Genomic DNA, 16,229 nt, shown 5'->3' on the forward strand with positions numbered 1-16,229 from the left:
CAATGACTGTTGGTTGACTAACTAGTTCTGATTTTAACTATGTAGAAGGTGGAAGCTGATGATTGATTGGTATTTGAATGCTTGCTTATTGACTATGCAATGAGTTGGATGAGCCAGTCGACTAGTGCCAGGTCACCTAGGAGATCAATGACTATTGATTGACTGAGTCTGACTTTAACTATGTAGGAGGTAGAAACTGATGATTGGTATTTGATATAAGCTGACCACGCCATTACAAAGCTTGTTCTGCAACAACCTCAAACATAACCTAGATTTAGTTGTCCTACATGGACTCTGGAATGGAACATAGACAATGTTCCACTTCAACAATTGTTGGGTTCTGACACTGTCTAAAGGTTTCTGGATGCACCCACTGATGTAAGAAATGAAAATAGTCAGAGATTTTTCTTTTGCATTGACAGTGCAATGTCCCAACTTATATGGCTTTCAAAACCTACTTGAAAATCTTAATTATTTTTTCATTCTTTTTGTTAGTTTAGAAAATTAAGAAGCAACCTCCAAAATGTTGTATTAGTCCTCAAGTAGACATTTATCGAAAAAATCATTTTTCATTTCAATAGGGAACAGGATGACAATATGGCCAAGGTGCAAGTCATACCAAGTGGTCATAAATAAAAGCATTCTATATCAGAGAATTTCATGTGCTTCTGTATATTGGGGGTGATAATGTCAGCTGCTGATGTTGGCAGTTATACTGTTAGACTTGGAAATAAGGAGTGGGTGTTTGAATGACTTTTTTGAGATGACACAGGTCCTCACTCATGGAATCCAAATATAGGAATCTTCTCTTGTACCCATAGGACTGTATTATGTAGTCAAAATCGACAACTAGGCTCCATCGAGGCTGCCTAGTTGGTCTATCTATCGCCTAAGCCCGTGCACCTAGGCAGTCCCATTTGTAGGGACAGAACTGTCATAAATTTTTTTTGACCTGTGTGAGTGTGTTTTACATAAGCAAAAAAATATATACATATATATATATATATACATATATACTTATTTTTGTAGATATATATATATATATATATATATATATATATATATATATATATATATATATATATATATATATATATATATGTATTTATCTGGTTAAAGGTTTTTCTAATACTTAGAAATAGAATGTTCTTTTGGTGGCTTCTAGGGATTTGATTGAAGATGCTGCTAGATGCACATGCTGTGATGAAAGCTCTTTTGGAAATCTCATCTCTTGGGTACAAAGCGAAACTAAATTTGGAGACCTTAGTGATTAATCATTTTTTCTCACACCTAGAATCACGTGATCAGAGATATAGTGCTCTACTTTTTGGAGTAGCATCCACATTTCAGAATTTGTTCTTAAAATCTCTTTTCTCATATGCTATATCTAAAATAAACTGAATATAATATAAATATATATGCTATATCTAAAATATATATTACATACTGAAAATATAATTATAAAATATAAATTAAATAAAAACTTGTATGTCGACACGGGTACGGAGGGCAAAATGGAATGTCTGGGTACCATAGGTTATAAGTGGTTCTGATGATTTTTTTCTCAAGCAGAAGCTTACTTTTTTATTACCTTCAAAACGTGCATCCTAAAACTTGCATTTGGCTATTTCCTTTTTAATTTGCTTCAAGATTTGCATTCTCTTCATGATTTTTTAGGGATTGAAGAAGATAGAGCAACAAGTGATACTGGACGGTTTCAACATGCATAGTTCTTGAATCACTTAGCAACTACCTCAAGTTCCGACCGCAATCACTCCTGCTTCAGCTGTGACCACATCACCTTCTTTCATGACTATTGCTATCAGAGAGGTTGTGTTTATCCATGCAGCTGCTTGGGGCCGGGGTGCAGCAACTAGTTGCTTCAAATGGTTTCTTTTCTTTTTATTTGGGTTAATTGAGAAAATCATCTCACTCACTTGTGAGATCATTGGTGTAAAAACCCTATATCCCCCTTGCCCACCACAGAGTGCACCCAGCTTAGGCATGGTGACAAGGGACACATCCCTGTGGATTTTGAGCTCTTGACGTCCCTTCAACTTGAAATAGTTTCTTACCTCTTCTGACGCAGCTAAAGTCCATAAAGATGGGCCTTTGTATAAATTATTCAATCCATAACCAGCATTTGGAAATCAAAACTGTACTTGCGTGTTTTTTTTTTGAAAGGCAAGCTGGGGTTAGGCAGACCCCACCAGTTATTCAATGTACCACTGGGTTTTGAACCCGCAACGTCCCACCACAAGGAGACGTGCACTGACAGCCCCCGTTGGTACATAGTGCATGTTTTGCTTGGTCTTGATGCGATAAATCAACGTGGTACAAATTTTTTGTTGTGCTTTTTTCCTTTGTTCTTCACTGTGCATAATTGAGCAGTGCTGGTGATTTTGAGTGTTGATTCATTTTTGAGATACTCATTTCAATATCATTCATCTATTATTTTTGTCAAACTGTCGACGAGGGGACTAAATTTTTTGGGAAACTCTCGGGGAATATCAAGGAAAAAACTAAAAAATATAAAGGTGTAAAATTAAAGATAAAAATGTGTTAGGATCATAACAATGCAAGAAATTGCATCATATTTCAAAAATAGGCAATATTTTGATAATAGTGCAAATTTTAGGATTTTATCAGTTTTTGACAATATTTTTAAATATCAACCAAACAGAAATCAGTGTTGGTATTCCAATTCCATGCATGTATAGGAATTCCGATCAGAATCTGTAAATGGTAAATCTGTGTGGATTTCCAAATCCTTCTTTCATTTCTTTGTTTAATTCCCTGATAAACCTTTCATTACAATGATGGCAGCGCAAGTGCTTTGGTTTTAAGTTTTTACACTACTGGTAATAAACATATGATCAAACCTCAAAACAAATATTCCCATTTTAACTCAACAAATTGCATTGAATAACATGCAAGTGGCTTTAACTAGTTTAATAAAGGGTCTAGATTTGGTATCCTTGTGGGTAAGGAACTCCTTAGTTGGAAGTTATAGTGGGAGGTTGTTTTGACCAAATCTAACCCTACAGATGTGTTCAATAGGGTTAAAATAGTAAGAATTTGTGCTTTGATATTTTTTTTTCAATACAAAAATACAATTCTATGAGGGTTAAAAATTTGGTACATTGTTAGCCATTGGTTTTTCAACAATAGCAAAATCTTATCTACTTGTTGGAATAACATGATCCAAGCACGTACTTTCACCTACCTAAACATATTGATTATATCTAGAGGGTGTATTAAAAAGTTAAAAATATTAGTGCTTTTTACTAGAGGATTCTTTACCCACAAGGGTAGCAAACATTAACCCTTTACTAAATGAGGCCTATGTGAGGTCATTTTTTATTTAGCGCTCGGCCACTGCTGACCATCCATCAACATTTCTCTAGATAAAAACCACACATCTCGAGAAATGCCAAGATGGATGCCTGTCTGTCAGGCAGGTTGCTGCATTGCTGCATACAACGTAAACACTTTTTTTTGACAGAGAAAGCTGGGGTTAGGCTGACTCCTACCAGTTATACAACCATACCCCCAGACAAGCAGGGCCTCCCGTTGGTCATACAAGCTGGGGTATCCCATGCGGGGAGGGGTCCTGTGCCAAGCTGAAGGCCCAAGTTTGAATCCTTCTGCCACATGGGGCTTAAGACATATCTGGTAGGGGTCTGCTTAACCTCAGCTTGTCTATAAAAAAAAAATACTTGCTTACCAAAAAAAACAAAAAAATGGAAGGAGCTTTTATAAAAAACAAAGCAATGGTAAGGCAACAAAACAAGGGCACCATCCCAAAGGAGCCAACTTTTACCACTGAACACTCTTTTCTGACAGTAAACTGATGCATGCCACAGGTGTACCCATTCAATTTGACCGAGGGTGGCCTTTGAATGGGGTCGGGCATACGTGTCCTTTTGCTGAATCAAAAGCCCATAAGGCCAAGCTCCTGGAAACAAGCATTAGAAGCAGGCAGTCCGTATGGTCAAAGCTTCCAAAGCGTTATATGGGGTGGGGGCAGTGTCATTCCTGACATAGATCTAATCCCAGCCGTCCACTCTTTTCTTCTGAAACTGCCCTTGTCTTCTTTTGTTTTTGCTTTTCTATTGTACCCAATCATCCAACCAAAAGAGAGAGAGAACCGAAAGTAATTCAACAAGATCAACAAAATGTTGAACCCATGAACTGAACAAGAGCAAAAGCCAAAACAAATAAAGAAAGCACAAGAGAAAAGAGCATCTGACAGATAAAATGGGCTCACGCCGGAGCCGCTTGCCCAGATTGCGACAAAGGATAGGTAGCATCAACAGGAGGGAGTGGAAGATCACTAAGATGCATATGCAAGATCGCATAAACATCTACCAAGATTTTATGCATCGGTTTTTGAATGTTAACTGGAATATGACGAAAATGAGCATCATTTCGTGCCATCAAAACAAACCACCAAGAAGTAAGCAACCACGTCCGCCAGATGAACCTTCACCTCTTGCTGCGCCTAATACAAACCAGCCCCAAGATCAGATCTAGCGCAAAGGACTCCTCCTTAACAAATACTTCCGGATGCCTCCAGGTCCTGCTAAAGATGTTTACAAATATTGGACAAGACCAGAACAAGTGAAACATAGATTCTTCTGCAGCTTGACAAAGCACACACCAACTCGGGAGCTGAAGGCCCCTCTTCTTTAAATTACTGTGGGTTTGGATCCTATCGTGCAAAATTAACCAAGCCAAGACTCGAGAACGGGGGGAAGGACCCTTCCCCCAAAGCACATCCTCGGGCAACCAACCAGCCCCCGGCGGGAGCAACATTATCACTCATGAAGATCAACAAAATGTTAAACCAATGAACCGAACAAAATAAAAAACAAAACTAAAATATAGAAAAACAAAAGCTAAAGAAAAAAAAACTACAAACAGCTAACAACAAACAACAAAGCCAAGCTCAACCAGGATCTTCTGGATTAGAAGAAACCACCGATGAGTGAACGTTGTTCAGACGGAAGGAGAGGTCTCTAAGATGCATACGTAGAATTGCATATACATCAACCAAGATTTTATAAACAAGATTATTAAGGATGACCGGAATTTGACGGAAAGTAGCATCATCGCGTGCCATCCGAGAGAGAGAGAGAGAGAGAGAGAGAGAGAGAGAGAGAGAGAGAGAGAGAGAGAGAGAGAGAGAGAGAGAGCTGCCTTTGCATGTGAAAACTGCGATGACCAACATGGCTGGAAGGGCGGTTGATCCACCGGAAAATGATTTTCCGGCGCCTAAGAACGACCTTCCAAGACAGGTACTGAAGATGGCACCCTTTGAAGGCGCCAAGTTGTCGTCGATTGCAGCATCACTCAACGTCCGAGTCATGGCTGCCGACATCCCAGCGACCATGCAGGCCAATGCCTTCCTGTGTGCAAGAAACGTTATTGATGAGTCTGAGACAGTCAGCCACATGCTTATGGCATGCACTCTAAAGAAGGTAACCACCTTCTTAACAACTCCTCTACCTACCTAGAGTTTAAGAAGCATGTTTTTTTTTTTTGAAAGAAAGTAATTCCATTAAACGTCAAAAGCAGATCATACATGTGATGAGGGATCACCTGTAAGATATAGGTGTACAAAGAACATAATTTTCAGAGATAGACAATTACAAAAAATAATGACAGCATGAAATAAATTCCTATTGATGGCCAATTCTACAATTCAGATCAAGGCCAGGCCATTTTAATTGTAGTCCCATTTGTGACTTGTGGGCATGATTAAGTATGAACGACACGGCGTGACAATGCCTAGTGGATCTCTTGCATGCCATTATCACCATCGTCCTCATAACCATTTGCTTTGTTTTCTATTTCACAATCGTAACAATAACAATGTATTTGATCAATGCACTAGGAGTTTGATCGACGTTATGGACTCGCTTGGCAATGCGTGGTGGGGACGAGTTTTGGTTCATTTGTGACACGTTCTCTGGGTGGCTTTCTCTGCTTCTCCATCGACAAGCTCTACGTCCTTCTGTTCAAGACCAACATGACCATGATAGAATGAAGCTCAACATTTGTACAACTTCGGCTCCAATATATACGATCACATTTCCTAGTATAGAACTTTGTACTTTTCACACATTTTAATACATATGAATGTGTGTAGTTGGGCACTTATGAGAGCTTGAAGAAGTTACACAAACCTGGGAGAACTGAAGTAGAGGTGCTGAACATCAAGTAACACGTCCTTCCAATTTTATAGATCTTGGTTTGGATTTCAAGGCTTCCGCCTCCAGGTTTTTCTGTTTGTTCTTGGGGCCTTTGCTAGCCCAAAGACAAGTGTATCACACATGCTATCCTTTCCTTTCAATAAAATTTTCCTTTCGTTAAGGGAAAACTGTTGGATCATATTTCAGATCACGCAGTTTCACAATCAACATCATGACATAAAGCAAAAAATACAACAGTATGAAAATCATGATTGACAGTCGATCAAAACAAGAACAGGGAGCAAGCATGACAGTTTTCGCATAAAACCAAAATCCAGACAGCAACATATGAACAAACAGATGCATATAACACAATAAAAACAACGAAAGCATGTAAATATTGTGTAAAAAGCTAAGGCGTACGAAATTACTCCCCTTAGAGAAGATTCGCCCCCACATACAGTGCAAACATGGTCCGACGTCCTTCCCCCAGGATACAATAGCCTCGGCGATTTGGATAGGTGCACGCCGATGGTAGATCGCCCTTCGAAAACAACCTCAGGAACTACAACTGCAGACCTCACAGTTTTAGCAAAGCAAGAGAGAGAGATGATAGAGTGTACATCCGTCCCATTGGAACCTCTCTAACCACGTTTATATAGACGTGGAAGAGATCAGCTCGAAAGGACATGACTCTTAAAGAGTTGCCCATTTTGAATAAACATGACCCTTGCAAAGAGTTACCAGATTTGAACAACTGTGACTCTGCCAAGGGTCACCAGTTCCGAATGGGTGTGACTTTGCCAAGGGTCACCAGTTCCAAAAGTCATGACTCTTTTTCTTTATATAATCCAAAGAAAAATAGAAAATCGGGGCAAAAGGATACATTGGTCTTGATTGGATATGGCCCTAAAGGGCCAATTACCCGAACCCGAGCCCAGCTTGGCTGGGCACGGCGGGCGTGTGTGTGTGTGTGTGGTAGTCATCCCAACCCCTTGTTCTTAAGAACAAGTGTAAGAGTTTACATATGGGTTATAAAGCCCACAACAAACTCAAACACCATCAATATGAGACTATTCCACACCATCAAAACCAAACTTTTTCCAAAAAGGAAAAACACGCCACGTTTCTTCTTGGAATTTTCTCTCCCCTCCCTTCTTGCATCTAACAAAAACAAATAGAATGACAGTTATATTCAGGTCATCATCTTGTAGACAATCGATTCTTCGGTTATATTCAATCCCCAATGGCCATCTCCCTTGATGCGGGTGTACGTGGCCCCATTCATTCAATTCTCAATTGAGATGCTGATGCAAGAGCAAAGCCGACCAAACAGGCTTCATTCGATCATTCGAGATCCATATTTATAGTTTGGACATTTTCTTGCATTGAGTCGTTTGTAATGCATATTGGATCCAAGTACTCGATCAGAATCCTATTTTAACAAATTTTTTTTAAAAGGTAAGCAGACCCCCACCTCTAAAACCCACCCGACGTATTGGGAAGACGGTTCCTAAAAAAGAAGAACCGCCTTCCCCTCTAGTTGCAGAAGGGATGAGAATAAGCCTCACCTTCTCCCATTTAGAGGGAGGGTGAGGGTTATCCTCACCTGCCGTGAGGACTATATAAGAGTCCTTACAATGACTGCTCAACCCACTCGATTCAATGACAGAGAGAGTTCAAGAGTGACAGAGAGAGTGGGAGGAGGGTTACTGGAGCATCAACAACGAGAGGAGTAACCATCGGTCTAGGTAACACTCTATTCTCTTTCTTTTCCTATTTTTTTAGGAGGTTGGCAGCCATGGCTGTCAACGAGTTTAAAAAAAGAAAGTCAACAACTATGGCTGCCGACATTGTTAGAGAGAGAGAGAGAGAGAGAGAGAGAGAGAGAGAGAGAGAGAGAGAGAGAGAGAGAGAGAGAGAGAGGTTGCCAACAACCTCTGATGTGAGAGTGGAGGTCGAGAAGAGATTGTGCCCCCTTTTGCCTTAACCACAGTCCTGTGAGTCAATAGAACCAACTTGATCGAGTCGGGTCTGTCGTGTCTTGGGTTAGTTTGAGTTGTACCCAAACCGAATTAGGAAAAAAAGGTATCGATCGATTAAAATGGTCTAGGTGTGAATCCAGACCGAGTCGAGTCTGACTAAGACTGACTCGGTCTAGGTCAGTCCAAATTGAGTCGGGTCAACGAACCTTAAACTGGACTCGGTAGACCGGATCGAGTTTGATAGGGTCTCAGTTCTTTGTTTGGGTCTAGATTGAATTGGATTTGACTGAGTTTAGGTCCAATTCAATCCAGTTAATTTGAACTGATCCAAGTTGAACCAGATCCAATCATAATTGGGTCTGGATCTAGTCTGAATATGGATGGTTAGTCTTGAATCCAAATTAGTGTTCTGATCTAGATCTAGTTCGAGACTATTTAGATCAGTTTTTTATTCATAATGTAACTGAATCTAGATCTAGTCTGCAACTAGTTGGATCCATTCTAAATTCAGATCAAAACTAGGTTTGGATCTAGTCTGAATATGGATGGTTAGTCTTGAATCCAAATTAGTGTTCTGATCTAGATCTAGTTCGAGACTATTTAGATCAATTTTTTATTCATAATGTAACTGAATCTAGATCTAGTCTGCAACTAGTTGGATCCATTCTAAATTCAGATCAAAACTAGGTTTGGATCCTGTCTGATAGTTTTGGATTCAAATTAGAACTGGGTCTGGATCCAATATGTGACTAACTGGATCAATTCTAGATCTAGATCTAGATCCAGACCCTAATTAGTTAGGGATCTAGTTTGGAACTAAACTAGATCTAGTTCAATCTGTTCCTGATTGAGACAGAACTAAACTAGTCCAGTCTGTCCATAGATCACTCAGAGCATGTGGTTCATAATCTGACCAATAGTATATAATTGTAGTGTTCTACATTGGTTGCTATACTCAGAGACAACTATGATCAATATAGTCGACCTAGTGTTATAAGCGATGTTAGATTGAGAGAGTTAAGAGAAAATTTTAAAATATACAAAACTTGTGTGGTGTGTCGAAAAATAAACTCAAACTAGAAGCTTAGAATCCACTATAGTTGTAAGTTAAATTCTTTTATTGCTTATAAATATTCTTTACTGAATTATAGACCCACTCTTTGAATAATTACAACTGTAAGTTCCAAGTAAACTAGCGGAGGTAGGACGTGATCAGCTACTTTGATCGTTTGTTAGTTCTATTCCTTGTCATTGAACATTGATGTAATCTTTATTTCTTTTATGTTATGGATGATGAACCTTGTTAAGGAATTTGAGTTTACTAAAGAATTTTTTTTTAGCCATGTGAACTCTAGATGTTTTTACTCTGAGAAGTAATACCAACTGGATCTAGACTTTAGAGATCCCGGATTGAGGTGTTACACCACCCGTTACTATTAAACATATCACTGCCTCACTGGGGTTTGAACTAACCACCCTGAGCCCCCCCTCCCCGTTGGTATTCTATTTTAACAGTTAGGTAGGATTAAGATTTGTAATTTCCTAGATTGTAATATCTCATCCACATATGGATGGGCTGAGTCTACATCATACACTTGAGTTGCGAGATAAATTCTAGTATATTTAAATTTCCTATTATTTTCCTGTTTTCCTAGATAAAGCTAGTTATTTTTTTGATAATCATAGTTTTTGATAGTTTTTTCTATAAAAATTCGGCAACAGATTTACATCAGATGCTCAGTTCCCAAGTGAGATGTGTGCTTGAGATTGAATATGACAGTCCATCGGTTATATACAATATGACCTGATGTTCGTTCGAGGCATGGGCATATTAAAAGCGGTGTCACTAAGATGACTTATTAAGCTCCTAATTGAAACACTTGGACGAAACAACATGGCCAATGAGAGCAGCTTAATTTGGTGTTGTTCATGTAAAATAGATGAACCTTAAATGCCATTAAAGCCTTTTATGTCCCGTACTGCTAATGAGAAACCTGTGTGTATTGATGAAGGATTGCAGAATGTTGGTCCTCTTACTATCATCCGCTGAAGATTGAAGAACACAGAACAGTTGAGTCATTGCAGTTAAAGGTTGTTCATTTGGCTGCCTCTTGCATTCAGGGGCTCTTCTTGATGGTCCACATGGATTCTCCTTGCGGGAGGTGGCACTGTATCGTAAGGAGGTCATTCATGTCTTGCAAGACCTCTTGCCGGATCATCATAGTGTTTTTCTTACAAGTGGGTTGTGAGACCTTCCTGTTCAGCATCTTTTTCTTGTTCAGCGTTAAAATCAAGTAAAAAGACCCGGTTTTTGACCGCCACTAAAGGTTCATTTTTTTTTTGCTCTGACAGAATACAGTCAGAGCACACTCTGACCTGATCCCAGCTCTTACTAAATTATTAGTGGCCCCCATCTTAGCCAACATCCCCTCCATCTGTTCCCATGGACAGTGGCCACTCAATTTTTTCACAATTTCCAATTCTTAAAAGTCTCCCTTCTTTGTCTTCTTTTCGGTCTTCCTATTTGCTCTTTCAAAACAAGCTGATGTAATTGCCCTCACAATTCCGATCAATTATGGCCAAATCTTACAAAGACAGGTCCAATTAGACCACTGTAATCAACTTTGGCGTTGGGTTGCTTTTTAATATAAGACCAAATTAAAAATTTTCCAATTGAATTTAGGTCCTCTCACTGAATGAATGAAGGAATGAAGAGTGTATGCGTGTCTTATGGACTTGCAACTACAACAGGATTTTACCCTTCACATCCAACCATAGTTAGCAAACCTCTGTTTAAAACATGTTCCTTTCAATAAAACTAAAAAACAATTGAAACTCCATCTTTTAAAAAATCATCAAAAAAGGCTTTCTTTTGAGAGAAGCATTTAGAACACAAACACTTATAAAACAAAATACTTTTTAAAAAAACTTGATTAGGGATCCGATTGGATTAGATCTTGAGTTCGAAATCCACAGGTGCGACCCTTGCTGCAAGATCGAAGCTGGGTGTACTCCTTGGTGAGTAAGGGCGACCTCAAAGATTTTACCAACCAGAGGCCAGCCAATGTGCAGTCGGTGATTGGGGGGTACCTTTGGATTATATAAAAAAAAGGAGCAAATGGCATCTAGATCAAACTTATTAATTATGATGAAGGAATTTGTTCAAAGGTGCTGATTTTGGAAAACAAATTGTTCGCCTTTGCCAATTCCTTGTTCAAATGGCCTTTTTCTGCCATTGCATCTGTTCAGGCTTGATTTATCCACAAATTTAATTGGTCCTTAAACGGGTGTTTGATACACCCTTTACTTTCCCTTGAAAAGGATGTTCAAGAGGGAAAGTGCTTCCTTAAGCGGGAAGTGTAAAACCATTTTCAGAGGAAAGAGGCCTTTTTTTACATTTATTATCTGGGCACCACCGCATACTTCTCATGGAGAAGTTTGTTTTGCTACTCTCTTAAGGAAAGAGGTCATCTTTCATCATGAAACAAACATCCAAGAACTTAAGCCCAAGCATGGAGAGGTTTGTGAGACTAATGTTTCATATTTGGTGAGAGATGTTGCCAACTTGCCATCTAAATCTGTGTCAGATTGTGGTATGTCCAATTAGCTCATATTGGCAAACATGTATGAGAGAGAGAGAGAGAGAGAGAGAGAGAGAGAGAGAGAGAGAGAGAGAGACCATCACATGAGGAGAAATGCAGTGAATCTCTTTCTGCCCTTGTGCTTTCTTGTTCAAGAGAAAGACTAGCTGCCATCTTTACAAACATTTACATGACCAATGCTAAAAATCAACAGCAAACAGAAACAAGGGGAAATCTCATCCTTCCCATTCATTAGCTAGAAACAAATCCCACAAGTCCATGCCTTTCCTACCTCAACACCAGTCATCCTTTATACCACAAAGGCAACAAACCGCAGCTAGACACTGAATCATCTTCCCTGTTCAAATCAATAGCCAACCCCTCCCTTGACCTCAAAGCCTTACTGCATTTCATATGCTTAGAGATAACAAGGGGAGGCGTGCCATCATCTTCTCTCACTCTCTTCATACTTCTCTCTTCTCTTTCTCTCTCTACATTCACCATTTTCTCTTGGGCATCCCTTTTATCTTCTTTGCCAATACCACTCTGTACTGGTGAGTCCTTCCTGAAGCAGTTATCAAAGTCTTCCAATTCAAAGACTGGGTGCCAAATCCTGCTGTTGGTAATGGATGGCTTGATCATTGAGTTCTTCTTCCTTAGTAGTTGAACCCTTTCTGCTTCCCTGTCTACTAGAGCACAGAAGGTAAGGATCTCCACCGACTTCCCGATTGGTTCCAGCATGGTATCATCTTTTCCTTCAACTCTTTCCTTATTTCCCATCATCTGAAACTATTCGGCACACCAGGTTGAATATAGATAAGACGCAGACACCTTTGGAACTGTTGTACCACATTAAATAAGAGAAAATTAGGGGCTTCTTACTATAAAGCTTTAACCTCTAGATTTCTTGCACGCGACAACGAGCAACAGGGTTGTTAAATTATATATATATATATATATATATATATATATAGTAGGATATGAGAAATGAAAATATGAATAGAGAGTGACCCTAGATTTTTATAGACTATTTTTACGGATGTGATGTGCACGCATGCTTGGTTTAGAAAGGACCCGCTCTTGAATCATCAGATTGGGATGCATAAGCATAATTTTTAAAGGCTTCAAAACCGATGACTCGGAATTTTCATAAATATTCAAGCATCCAAAAAACATTTTTTTTATGGGAAAAACATGATCCAGTAATTGATTCCTAGCAAATTGACCATGCTAAACACATCTGCTGAATTGGATTTGCAAAATAGTAGCTGAAATACCTGGTTCACACTTAGCTCTCATATTTTTTAGTTCTTATATTTTAGCGACCATATATAGAGAGGGAGAGAGAAAGAGGGTAAGATTTGGGTTTGGATACTTTCTTTAAGAAGCTAGATCTTGATCGTTCATATGATTTGATTGGATCAGCTGGCCGAAAAATGATCCAGGGCAATCCCACCTACTTTCTTTGCTCAATGGTCAGCTAGGGCTACACGTGGATAATGGTCCATGGAAACCAGGCAAGCAAATGGTCTACGTTTTGGTGTTCAAATCATTGACCCGTGGGGTTAATTGGTGCCAGAAAATTGCTCACTTTGAAAGTTCCATGAAGTGTAAGCAACCGACACCATGACCCATAACTTAACCCCACAAGGGTAGTGATATGGTGGTATCCTCAGAGATCTGGTAAAGTACCCAAACTCCATGGGGTTATTTGGATCAATATTGTCAGTATATCGGCCGATACGTGTTGTATCGGCAAAAAAACAAGACGAAATTAACCTGAATATGTTATTTTTAAAAAACATGCCAAAATAATTAAAATAAATTATTTTAATGTTATTTTAATGATTTTAACATGTGTCACGTTCTGATTGACACAAAATATATTTTGACCCATTCAAAACAATTCACATGAAAATTGGTATGGGCCAGATTCACCTGAATCGTTGGCCAAACGATTCAAGGCCCATACCGATACTGACAACATTGGTTTGGATGCATCTGATGCACATGAGTGGTTCAGCTGGGATACAGTGCACAACGCAATTTCGTCCGCCTGGGCTTAAACAACTTATCTGACAAGTGGGTGCATACATTCAAACAAGGACACATTTTATTTTATGGACAATGATGCAAATGTCACTAATTTTTCTCAATACGGTGAACTAGAAAAGATATCAAATATGACTCATTTACTGTTTTCTTGATATTTTTGTTTTTTTGTTTGGTGAAAATCATGATGGGACAACTTATTTGGTGTTTTTTTTTTAAGGCAACAACTTGTACTTTTTATATGATATAGAAACCTTCGCCGAAGCAAGAAAAACCCTGGGTGAGGCCTCCACAACCACCCTGCCTTACGTGGTCCACCTCTCATGAATAGGGTGCCTTCATCTCAGCACCTTCACAATCAGCCCAACCACCCCACTGGCCACGCATGCTACCCAACGGTGATGAAGGTAACAACTTATATGATGCCTTGATTTTTTGAGGTGACAACTTGGACAAGTGGTTTGACCAAGGTGCTTAATTTTCCAAGAGTTAAAATATAAAATGATAAAGAAATAATTTAAGTGATCAGATTTATCATATTTTGAATGTCATGTCTGTCATATTTTTAAAATATCAGCCAAAACACACAATGTGAGTGCCATCCAAGTCTTTGTCAGATTATTTCAAAACAGGACATACAGGCCTTTTGTGAAAGTGGAAAGATGGACTTTATCAGCAAGGTGGGAATAGGACTATAAGTTCCCATTTGGTTCATTGCTGGTGAGTGGAATCAGGAATTTTCCAAATCTTGGATCTTGATAGAACTACTGATGGTCTTCCAAGGCCATCCTTTCACACACACACAAAAAAAATTTGTGCATGTAGCCTTAAACCTTCCTGAAATTACATGTTGGGTTGCTTTACTTTGGGGGCAAAAGTTGCAAAAACCCAGGGTTCTCAATGATTTGGAAACCAAATGAGAGAAATTGGGAAAGTGTGATATCAGAGTTGCTAGTTGGGAAAGTGAGAGCAAGAAGCAAAAGTGGGAAGCGAGGCACTTTCAAAATTTTAGAAAGCCAAAAGCGCAAAATAACTTAGAAGCCAACCATATACCTTCTTTGAAGTGACCTAAGAAGCGAGGAAGAAGCAAAAAAATAAAAATAAAAAAGGGAAAGCGAGCTTTTCAATTTTTTTTGTGTTCAAAACCACATTTCAGGCTTTCAAAATGAATTTCAAAAAAGTGCGCTTTCCCATGTCCTACAATGCTTCCGATAACCCTGGTGTGCATACCTCTCTCTCTTCTATACCAACTGTTTTCTCCTCCTTCCCTTTTCTCTTGACACCGTAAAACACACGGTTACTACTGAAAGCCGTGTGTCTGCACTGAGCACCAATACCTTACCAAACAATGGCCCTTGCTTGCCATACCATCTATATGATTACATATAAAAACGTTCTTGTCTAGAGAACTGATTTTCCCAATAGCGAGGGATATCACTTTTCTAAAATGGGGAATAACAATACCGTATTCTTATTAAAGAAAATTTGTTGTCAATCCATAGAGCACCAAGTAATGATCCTTTTAATATAACGTAGGCCATCTTTTAAGGAAAAGAAAAAAAAAATTAGGCAATTTCATGAATCCAACTAGCTAGTCCCTAGTACTCTTTGATGGCTGCATGCATTTACTCAAAACTGTAACCAGCGATGCCCTTACCAACTAAAATTCAGAGATATTAATGATAGAAGGGAAAACATTTTTCAAAGATATCAGAGAAAACAAACTTACATATGATGATGATGATGATGATGAAGAGGTGGTTGATGGTGGTAGGAAAGACTCGTTCTTCCCGGTAATGAAAGCAGATCGTGAGATGCGACTCAATGGTATTCCCTTGATGGACGGTGGAGAAGAAGCTATTTTTGGTTGGAGGGGCAGGATCAGGTCACAGAAATACCAGCAAGATCAAGAATGCAATATATCGATTTTTCAGGCGAGACTCCATAGTGGGCATATTTAACAAGGACGCTGGTTGCTTTGTGTGGTAGACCGATGGTCATAAGAATAGAGAAAAGTACGGTATTTAAGACAGTCGGCAGAGAGAGAGAGAGAGAGAGAGAGAGAGAGAGAGAGAGGTGGGAGGAGTTTTCTTCCTTTTTAACGTCTAATTGGGTGGCCGGTTGAATCGGAAAAAAAATATATATATATATATATATGCTGACGTCATGTTCTCGTCTTCAATATGACGTACCTCTACGTTTTTCCTAGGCCAACTTCTATAAAAATAATGACGTTCGTCACTCTAGCATTGTCTGTAACCTTTATGCTTCTTTGATACAAGATGAAGGAAGCAGATCAGGTCAGAAAATGAGCGTTTTTGCTTACGTGGCCATCCGATTTGCATTTTAAAAAGTCAAAAGTCAACAAAACCACGTGGCATTCATCCAAAATGCAAACAGGGCCACGATGTCCG

General features: G+C 39.1%; 1 long non-coding RNA gene and 1 pseudogene across 1 annotated transcript; one reads left to right on the top strand and one right to left on the bottom strand.

The window, feature by feature from the left end:
• Nucleotides 1-5,222: 5,222 nt before the first annotated feature.
• On the top strand, nucleotides 5,223-6,052 carry LOC149834403 (uncharacterized; annotated as a pseudogene).
• Nucleotides 6,053-11,878: 5,826 nt separating this feature from the next.
• On the bottom strand, nucleotides 11,879-15,870 carry LOC149834404 (uncharacterized). The gene is made up of 2 exons (XR_016432533.1): nucleotides 15,545-15,870; nucleotides 11,879-12,602 (listed from the first exon to the last, which is right to left on the bottom strand). It is a non-coding gene; the product is annotated as an uncharacterized LOC149834404 (long non-coding RNA).
• Between the last annotated feature and the right edge of the window lie 359 nt (nucleotides 15,871-16,229).

The sequence above is a fragment of the Nuphar pumila genome, chromosome 6 (genome assembly GCF_984573655.1).
Source record: "Nuphar pumila chromosome 6, dmNupPumi1.hap1.1, whole genome shotgun sequence".
NCBI lineage: Eukaryota > Viridiplantae > Streptophyta > Magnoliopsida > Nymphaeales > Nymphaeaceae > Nuphar > Nuphar pumila.